Raw genomic sequence first — 10963 nt, forward strand, 5'->3', positions numbered from 1 at the left:
GATGACACTGTACATGTTTCCTAATATTTCAGAAAGAGAGTTTGAAGGCATTTCCTTTTTAATGTGTGAATTATAACAAGGAAAATTGTAGGGAAATTGCTAATAATATGTTACGCTGATTAGATGAATTAGTGAATTAACTGAAGCTGTTACTATACATATGTAAGTCCTCTGATATGGGAATTTATAATTGACTCCTCAAGGGTACATATTAAAAGTGATAAGATGACTGCTTGACTGTTTATGTAAATGTATATTAAAAAAACTAACATTAAAAATAAAACTACCCAGTTAACCTCCATGTTGGTTGTGACAGATGCCCATAGAGCATCGAAGTTCTGGTTGAAGCTCAAAGCTGGTTGGTGTCTCTGGCTCTTCTTGGCTCCTCTCTATTCCCCAGACCTCATCCCCATCCATCATAGCTGCAGATCCTGCTTGGCAGCTGCGGTTGCTGCAGACATTCTGTTTCAAAGTTCTTTTCCCTGCATTCTTTACCTCTCTCTTCTTCTAGTGTCTTACCCTACTGTTCATCGCTTCGTTTCTCTCACAATGCACTGACCATATCAAGGCTTCATGGATTGTCTTGCAGAGGAAGGGCATCAGAATTGAGCTGCCTGAGCTGTGTTCTAATCCTTATACTCTCTTTAATAATAACTAGAGATAGTTAATTGACCAGTGTCCCTGTTTAATCCTCTGAAGGTGATATCCATCTTGCATGGCGGTGGGAATTCTAGCTGCTATAGCTACAGCCTGTCATAAATAGCTAAAACATGATTTTCTTTGTTGTCTCTTTTTGCTGAAATCCAGGCTTAACTACAATAGTCTCTGGGGTATTATTCAGTTTGGCTTCTCTGTTTGTCTGTCTGTCTGTGTGTGTGTTCTGTGTATACCTATCTATCTATCTATCTATCTATCTATCTATCTATCTATCTATCTATCTATCTATCCATCTAACTATCTATCATGTGTGAGCCTGACCTTTGTGTGTGCATACATGTGGAGGCCAGAGGTCAACAGTGGGTGTTTTTTTCTGTCACTCTCCACTTTATTTTCACATATGTATACAATGCACACTGTTCACTCTCACCCCTGTCCACTCCCATCTCAATACCACCCCATCCACCTCTCCCCCCAATTTCTCTTTCAAACTCCGGTCTATTGTTTTGTTTTTGTGATTCAGTGAGTTTTATCAAGGCTGACTGTGTGCCAAGAGTCTGGAGCACTCTGTTGGATCTCTTCATGTAGCCCCAGGTAGAGACTCCACTGCTGTTGTTTAACTAAACTAACATGATATCAGTATCAAACTGACTCCTAAATATCTGTGCCTATAACATCCAGAGACAAAAGACGCTCACAGCCTTAGTCATAGAAGCCTTTCCATTCAATAAATGATGGTAAACGTAGTCACAACTTCCCAAGATACTGAGGATAAGTTACAGTTGTTAGGGCTCAGCCCTAAACAAGACATCTACCCTACCTTCACTTCTCAGCCAGGGGCTCTCCCTGAACATGGAGCTCACTGATTGGCCTACTGGCTAGCCAGTGAGCCTCCTGGGATCTTCCTTTTTCTGCCTTCCCAGGGCTAGGGTTACAGGTACATGCCACCATGCCAAAGCTTTTCTGTAGGTGCCGGAAATCCAAACTCAGGTGCTCACACTTGCTTGGTTGGCATTCTGCCCACTAAGTCTGCAACCAGGCTGATTTCTCTCAAGTTATTCCTGATGATTTTGTTTTCATTTAACAAACTCTTCTTGAAGGAGCGCTGCATCCTTTACTTCAAGACAGTAGCAAACATGGGTCTTCCTTCGATCCTAATCATAAGAATTTTGAGTAGTTGGGAGGACCAAAAGTGTCTCAATGATGCCCTGAGGGCTTCATGCTGTTTTCTCTGGGGCATTTGTTCTTAATCCCTGAGAACTCTGAAGTTGGCCAACAACTTCCCTCTTCCCTCCAGCATCTGTTGGCATCTCAAGTGAGTTCGTGATCTCTGCTGATGAGATGTTTAATGGCTTGTCCTCGCACTGACATCTGCCTATATTCCACTTTACGGATCCCATTTACAGGGACAAATTTGGGACTTTTGAATCACTTGGAACTGTCCTTCTGGAAATTTGAATTGGGGACTCTGCCTACAACTGTGTATTTATTCTGTTCTCAAACTTTCATTTCCACAAAACCTGTTCTGCCTCATCACACACATGCTTCCAAGTCATTCAGTCTATTAAGTACCTCCTACTTTATTTCTCCTTTAACCAGTCATCCATCCATCCATCCATCCATCCATCTACCCACCCACCCACATTGAATTTCCCGAGTGTCTTTTGTATGTCCCCCACCAGTCAGTCCTTCTTGATATTCCTATAAATACTTTCTTTTGTATTCAAATTTCAGTTGTATTTACTTGCTCCCCACTTCTTAGCCTTTGGGCTTTTCCTTGCTCTAGAGAACACCTTGGTACTACTCATTCATCCCTCTTCCTCTGAACTTCTGTCTTTAAACTTGCAAGCTCTCTACATTCTGCTCTCTTCCAGTGAGTAGCTCCCTATGAAAATCCAACCATCAGTCAGGAACTCTGCATAGACTTCACTGTTCTTCCTGTCAGGAACTGAACGTGCCCTCTAAAATTCATACATTGAAATTTAATCGCCCCTTCGGAAAGTAAACATCAAGACAGGATCATTGAAATGCAACCAAGCTATGAGGACAGAGTTCTCTTGAGTGGTATGAGTGACCTATACAAGGGCTGAAAGGAGCTAGCAGGTGCCATTTTGTCCATTGTCTTGCACCATGTAAACAGAGCAATAAATTACTATGCTGGAAGTTGAGAACAGACCTCACCAGACACTGAATCTGATGGCACCTTGATCTTAGGCATCTCAGCTTTCAGATTTTTGAGAAATAATTTTTATTATTAAGTTATTCAGTCTCAGGTATGTTGTTTTGGCATTACCATTCAACTAAAATAATATAGAAGGTAGACATTGTTTCTACAACTATCTTCTTAAGTATTCTTGTCCTATATCTTTAGATTTTCAACTTGAGTCTTAGATAATGTGCTCCTTCAAGTTTTCATTTATCCTTTTCAACAACCCCTTCCCCTTTGCCAACAAACATCTCAAAAAGCTTTTGTCTTTATCAGGCCCACTACCCCAACTTCCACACCAATTTCCTTAACTTTAAGTGATCTCTTTTTAAAGATTTATTCTTATTATTTCAAATTATTCATATGTGCATATGTGTGCATGTAGGTTTAAGTGTATATGCCAGCACATGTACTGAAGGAACCCAGAGACATTGCATCCTTTGGAGCTAAAATTACAGACAGTCGCTTGTGAGCTACCTGATGTGGGAACTGAACTCAGGTCTCCTGGAAGAACACCAAGTACTTTGAACCACTGAGCCACCTCTCCAGTCCCAACATCTTGAGAAAGACATTTTCACTCATTGTCTCCCCTAGGTGCTTCCCCTTCCTCAGCGCACAGTTGGGAACTCTCCAAAACTTCCTGAACACCAGATCGCCAAATCCCAGTGGCAAGTCAGGCTTCTTGGTACTAGAGATAATTGGTGCCCCCTTGTATTTGTTCTTACTAACTCTACCATTTGTCTAGAATTTGGTCATTAGCATTGGCAAAAATAAACTAAAATAAAAATCTGGGCTTCCCCTGTACTGCATTTTCCCAGTCTTGCTCCTGCTCCTCAGCTCTGCATGTACTTGTTATCTGACCTTTGACTCTGACTGTCTGCCAGAACTTATCATTGCCATCTGATTACAGATTCACATTCTCCAACACATCTTTGGAACAGGTCTTGATGCCTAACATAGTTGTCTGAGCTGTAACCCCTCCTGAGGCTGGCTGGCAGATTTGGGTTCCAGACTGTGTCTGCTCTGAGCTGCTCTATAGGGTGGGCTCTTACAGTCTTTGCTCTCTTGATTTTCCTGAAAGTTTCTCTCCTGATGCTCCTCCAACCACCTTCAAGTGTCCCATGAAATCTTTTCTCTCTCCTCTCCTCACTTTCTACCCTTCTCTTGGCAGAGCTTATCCCTCCATTGGCTTAAACACCAACTCCACATTGCCAACTTCCAAATTTATAATTCCAGTTTTGAAGTTTTCCCAAGTTTTACATATGTAATAGAAACTGCCCACTGGATAGCTTCTCTGTTTGGACCCCACAGTCAACACATTTAGAAGCAAGTTTATCTTTTTTATCTTCTGACATATCTTTTCTTGTGTTCTCTACCTCTGATAATGCCATCTATAAATACAGCAGCAACTGGAACACGATGTGATCTCTCCGTCCTCACTTGTGTATGTGTTTATATCAATTTCTTCTGATTAACTCTTGGATTTTCTCTTGACAGAACTTTCCGAGCAATATTCTCACTGGCCACCTCTGATGTTCATTATCCTTTTGAAGTTGTTTCCCACATCAGTTCAGAATTCATCTTCTAGAAGGTAATCTTGTTTGTGATAGTCCTCAGCTCTGAAATTTTTCCTGGACTATTCCTCCTATAATGTAAAATCTCAGCTTGTTAATGTGGTCCACGAGGCTCTCCTGATTGCATCTCAGTTTTTGTCTTAAGATAAATGTGACTCTGAGATTCAGGCTCTTTCCAGCTTGTGACTCTTCGATCTCCTGGAGCTCACAGTGTTTCACTAGATCCTTGCATTTGAGAAAAGAGAGCTAACAGGAAGCCATGAGGAGGGCTTTATGGCACATGCCGTTGGTCTTGGCTACCCATTGGCTTCAGCTCAGCTGTATGGTTGAAACTTAGGTAACAAATGTTGAAAACTTTAGTCTAGCTACATCAAGGAAGAAAATGAAAGTGATTCGCTGGCTCAGCAGTGAAGATCCCTCACAATGATGGCTAATCTACATATTTCCAGGGAATGAGTGACCCATTGCAGAAGAGGTAGTTGCAGCAGTACTGGACGAGTGCAGCAGCCGTTCAGGTTCCTCACTGGCTTCGAGCATTTTATTTGGAGAATATCCACAACATTCATAGCTTCTGATTTGGTTAGGACACTGACAGTGTTGTTTAACCAAACATTTTCATCTGTAATATTTGCTACCTAGAACTCTTAAGGACATTATACATTTTTAGAGATTAACCACTATCCAAAGAACACTAACAGTGTAATGAACATCATTTAATGTATGTTCCCCACCATGATTTTAAATATCATTCAGCATGACTTCATGGTGTGGCCACACTCCAAGGCTATTACTCCAAATTCATTCAGTTAATAGGTTTTTTTTTTTTAGACTGTAGATTCTGTGGAAAATGCAGCCATACTCTGTGACTAGAAAGAGCGTTGGGGGCACATTAAGTCTGTCTTTACACCCTTTCCTGACTGGGAATAATTTCACAGGATACTGTAGCTAAGATTTTTTTTTTCACCTTTAAAATTATAGGTTTTAAATGGACTGAGTTCTTAGTCTTCTTGCAACTTTAGCATTCCTATCCAGGATCAGTTGCAAAGTTCTGGTTTATAGGGGATGGGCTGGTTAACAGGATAACAGCATGGCAGTCAATGGTTAGTTTGCAATTTCTAAGGGAGGTAGTATAAATTAAATTGGGTTTGGTATTAGAAGGATGGTAATCATCACAAAAACCAAAAAAAGGGTGGGGGAGGACTATCTGAAGTCAGATGATGTTTGCCTTATTGCCGTATCTATGCTCAAACTGCAGTATAACAATTATCAGAGTCATTTACAAAGGCTGCTTCCTTCTCTCTCCAGTATTTGTTCCATATCATACCTGTAATGCTGCTAAACGGTCTACTGCTGAGAGCAGCCAATGGCTTGTTATCTTAATGGTGTCCCCCCAGGCTGCTACTGTGCTCATCATGTAGCTGTTCATTTATTGGCAGAGTCATTGGGCTAATCTTTGCGGTGGTGGTAGTGGTGGGGAGACAGGGTTCCTCTGTGGAGCTTTGGAGCCTGTCCTGGAACTCACTCTGTAACCCAGACTGGCCTCGAACTCATAGCGATCCACCTGCCTCTGCCTCCCGAGTGCTGGGATTAAAGGCGTGCACCACCACTGCCCAGCTTAGGCTAGTCTTCTAAGGACTTGTTTAGGGACTATGGAAAGAAGGCTGGACCAAAGGGTTTATGTGCCTTTGAAATGGTCAAGGCCATCATAGAATTCACATTGTTCCAGAAACTTATTGCCAGTGTGTTAAACAGTGTGCATCAACTCAATGCAATTTCTCTGTGGTGGTTCTGCAAATAGAGGGGACTTGGCAAAGACACCTGTAATACAGAACCTCAGAACCTAATCTGTCGTTTGCTCCATATGCTACATTGGTCATATTTCTTAATCTTGGCTGTCCTGATTTGCTACTTATGAAATGGGAACAATGCAACACTTTATTTATTGAAAGTATATGATACGTTAGATATTCTCATTGAACTGGGGAAGTGGGTTGTAAACAGAATAAATCTAGACTCAGGTGAAGTTTCTTTCCTATAGAGAAAACAAACCAAAGACACATCAGATGACATTGTTACTGAGATCTCCCTCTGGCCTCCCATAGCTCCCCCAGTCCTTGTCATCTTTATCACACACATTCGGCTTAGATACATGGAGTGTAGAGTCGGCAGACTGTATTACTAATAACGTGAGGCATTCTCAGAGATGAGAGTTGGCAGTGATCCAAGGGACCCTTATAGAAGAAAACTAACTGACGGGGAATGAGAGTGGACTCTGGCCAGAAAGACATTTGCTGGCCTGCAGGTTTAGGAAGCCTTTATACTGTTTTCTCAAAGTGTAGAACAGGCTTTCCTGAGGTAGGATTTTCTGCCCAGGTGATTGACACGCCCATTTGAATTAACTCTTAAGGAAAGGGACAAGAATCCTGTCTTTATTCTTTGCCACAAAGCCTCAGCCAGAGAGTAATGTTATAATCTGTTGGGCAGTTTAGGATGTTATGTTTCCACTCAGGGCAGAGGTACGGCTGAGATCTTATGCTGTTTTCTAAAATTTGGTTTTATTTGTGTGTGTGTGTTTGTGTGAGTGTGTGAGTGTGTGTGTGTGTGTGTGTGTGTGTGTGTGTGTGTGTGTGTGTGTGTGTGTCTGCAAAGGCTAAAAGGGGGTGCCAGATTCCCTGGAGCTGGACTTTCAGGCTGTTACAAGCCATTCCATCATGGTCTCCTGAAAGAGCAGGAAGAGGCCTTGATTGTTAAGCCATCTCTCTAGCCCAATCATCAGAGTCCTGAACTTTCTGTTCCCGGGTTTACAAACTGAGGATTGGGAAGGAGGGAATCCATCCTCAAAGATCTTCAAATCTGCTAAATCTGTCTAGACACTTATCAACACACGTGCTATGGAGAAAACCAAAGCAGAGGCATGGCGGTAAGGTGGGTTTTGTTTGGGTGTTATTTTATTAAGGGTAAACCCGAGTTAATGACATTTGAGTAAATACTTGAAAGAGGCAAAGAGAGAAAGCTATAAGATATCAGAGGAAAACATGTTGTAAGAGAAGGAGAGGCACGTATAAAAAGCCTGGGAGAATGATCATAATTTCTTGTTTCACCAACATGACAGTGTGTCACAAAGATCAAAGAAGTAATAAAGACAATTTGTGTATGCTTAGTATTGAATCTATCTCCTTGCTTTCCTGCTTAATATTTCTATGGCTCATTGTTGGAAAGCAAACTATTTTATACCTTATTAAACCAAGAAAGTCTACAATTGTATAGCTTGGTCTTCTTGTGGGACTCCTAACAGTGGGAGCAGTGACTGTCTCTATTACCTGCTTTGGGGAGGAACATCCTTCCCTCCTACTGGGTTGTCTTGTCCAGCCTTAATACTGCAACTGATAGATATGGCTGGCTGATATACAGGAGAGATTTGTCCTCTTCTGAAGAGAAAGGAAGAGGAATGGATGGGGAGATAACAGAGGTTGTGGGGGAAGGATGGGGAGGAAAGGAAGGAGAGGGGGAAACTGTAATCTGATCAGGCTGGATAAAATAAATGAATTAATTTAATAATAATAAAACAACAACAACAGAGGAAGTCAGTGGGAAAGAGGTTAAAAGTCATCCAGGACCGGCTGCAGCCCTAAGGTTCACCAGCGGAAGCACCCTCGTCTGGACCTTCTGTATAGACAACGACTACAATGGCCGTCCGTGTCAGAGACAAGCACATGGGCAAGCACCAGGTTGATGGAGTAGCCCAGAGAATCATCTCTAAGCTCTGAGAACTCTGAGATTTCAGCGATTATCTGTCTTCCGTTTAGGAGAGGTTCACATTTCCACAAGGTTGGCTTCTTCCTCTCCCTCTTTCCTTTTCCTCCTTGTTTTCCCTGCACTTCTGCAGGCAAATTTTGTGATGTCTTACACCGTCTCAGATAGCAGTGGTTGAGAAAGAGGGACCTGTAATGTTCACAGGAATGCAGCTGAAGACACAGTTCTTAACGTCAAGTTCAGACACCGTCCCAGTGTCTGTGGAAACAGCAGTACCATTTTATAATTCTCCCAGATAAACAGTGGTGAGAAGTGTGCCTCACACCTGTCCCCCAAGGCTGCAGAATCTCTGGTCTAAGTAATACAAATGTTCATCCATCTCTACTTTTTGTTTGTATACATGCGTGCAGCAAATATTCAAAATCTTTTGTGAAGTGAAGCAGATTATAGGTAACTAACCTTGGAAATAGAAAAGGGAAATGGGAAGAATGTTTATAAACATTTATGTAAATAATTATTTTATACAGGGTTCACGTACCACAATGTTCACTCAGGCATAGATAAGTATATGGCTTTTGCATGTTTTACATACCATTGATAAATATAAGTACATTATCTTGGACACTAACTCATCATGATCAAAAAGCAGAATTCCTTTTGTAATGCTGTGCTGACAACAGGCTTGATGTTCTTTGATTCATTTATTTATTTAGCATTTTCAGTTCCACATTTGTAATGCTTTTGGAGCATCTGCTCTATCTGCCACTTCTGTGCCATGGGTTTATAGTGCCTGGGAAAAATCAGAAAGTGCAGGCTGAGAGAACACTGGGCCTTTAATAGTTTTAATAGACAGGAGAAATGGCTTTCTGCCTGAGTCCTTCCAGGTCCCTTTCCTTGAGGTCACACAAGTGCTACATCTGCTCACTTCCCCACTATTCCCCGGAGACTCGGGTTGTTAAACTGTGGAAGCTTACCACCCCCCAGGGTGCTGGCTCCAAATGTGGAGGTCCTGATTCAGCATATCTGGGGTGCTGCACAGAATCTGTATTCCAAACAAAGACCCAGGTGCTGCTGCTGCAGGTGGTCTCAGGACCACACTGGCAGACACTGCTGGGGTGCGTTGGCTCGAAGGTAAAGACGTCTTTAGAGAAAGCGGATGTTGTGATGAGACAACGGCTGACAGGTGACTCTGCTCGCGCAGGAGGCTTGGAGCCGTATGGAAGCGGTGAGGGCTGAGACCGGTTTCCACAGAGAGTGTTTGTTACAGTTCAGAACAGAATTATGAGTTTCTCTGGTTAGAAGGAGCTACAGCGGGCATGAGAAAATGATGTGGGTTAAGTAGAGTTAGAGAGGTTGAAGGCAGATGGCTTCCCAGACAGATCTGGGCCTGAAGGAGGAACAACAGTTGGGGGGATTGTTCTGGTTACTATAACAATGTAACAAGTTATCCCCAAACTTAGTTGTTTTTAAAGAAAACAAAGTTTACAGTGCCATGGATTAGGAGCTTGAGTAGTGGCCATGACTAATTTAGGCTCATGTCTGGCCTCACTTGGCGAGAATCGAAGGCTTGAAATGACTCTGTGGGCGGAGTCTGGAGTCCTCCTCAGGCTTTTTCACTAATCTGTCTCACACCTGATGGTACCGATTTGAAACTGGAGTGCCCGTGGACAGCCTTTCCAGCCTCCTCACCGTGGAGTGGCCCCAAGGTAGTAGGATTTTTTTTTTTTTTAACATGGGAGCCAGAGCAGTGCACAAGATGGAGAAAGCATGCTGTAGAAGACCATCTAGCCGAGCATCAGAAGTCACACCGTCTCTTCCATCATGCTCTGTTGGTTGAAGTAGTTACAGGCTCATGTGATTCAAGTTGAAAGTGATTAAACACCACTTCCTGGGACAGTAGCAAAGTCACATAAAAGAAGAGCCCCTGGTGTGAGGAGTATGTCCACTTTGAAACATAAAATTTGTCATCAAGATTATGGAAGTAACCCAGCCATTTGGGTAGCTAGAAAAGATGTGGGAATAAAATCAATAAATTGTCATAGTAAGTTTATTCAATAAAAGATGATACAACAATAAAAATAGATGAACTACCACTGTAACATTAACACAGATGATGCTAGGAAATACTGTGTGTCATTGAAAGTATATGTTGCTAAATCCTCACCATACACTTCCACTTTCATAAAGTTTGAAATAGTTAAAACTAAGTATCATATATGTGAAAAAGAAAGCACACTTTGGGATGGGGTGTTCTCTGGAGACAATGGATGAGGGGGTGAAGGAGCAGAGCTGGACACAGCGAATTACTCAGCCTTAACAGAGCTTACCTGTAAGAGGTGGATGGGTCCATGAGGGTTCACCCTGCTCTATTCACTTGGTGGTATTTTATGAATGCTGACTGAGTGATCTTTATTATTCAACAAGTATAGACTGAGAGCCAACATTAAACATTAAAGTGTCAAGTGAATGAAGAATACAAATGTGGTTCCTTTGGGGACATCAGTGCTATGAGAGAGGACATTGATTATGAGAGTACATAACCCAGAAGTGGAAGGCAGATCTCTGCAAGGAAAATGTATCTTAGCAGGGAGCTAAATGATGAGTAGAGAGCTGTGTGTTAAAGAAATAAATCTGCTTTTCTCTCATTCAGTTTCTATCTACCAGGAAAGGTTGCTCATGTTTTATTTCAGAGCAACCCATAAAACTATGTATTGGTAATTTAGAAATACTACAGTATGGTATATTCATGCTACTGTAACAAAATATCTGAATC

This window comes from Peromyscus californicus, unplaced genomic scaffold (genome assembly GCF_007827085.1).
Source record: "Peromyscus californicus insignis strain IS unplaced genomic scaffold, ASM782708v3 Scaffold_8__1_contigs__length_139910024, whole genome shotgun sequence".
In the NCBI taxonomy this organism is placed as follows: Eukaryota; Metazoa; Chordata; class Mammalia; order Rodentia; family Cricetidae; genus Peromyscus; species Peromyscus californicus.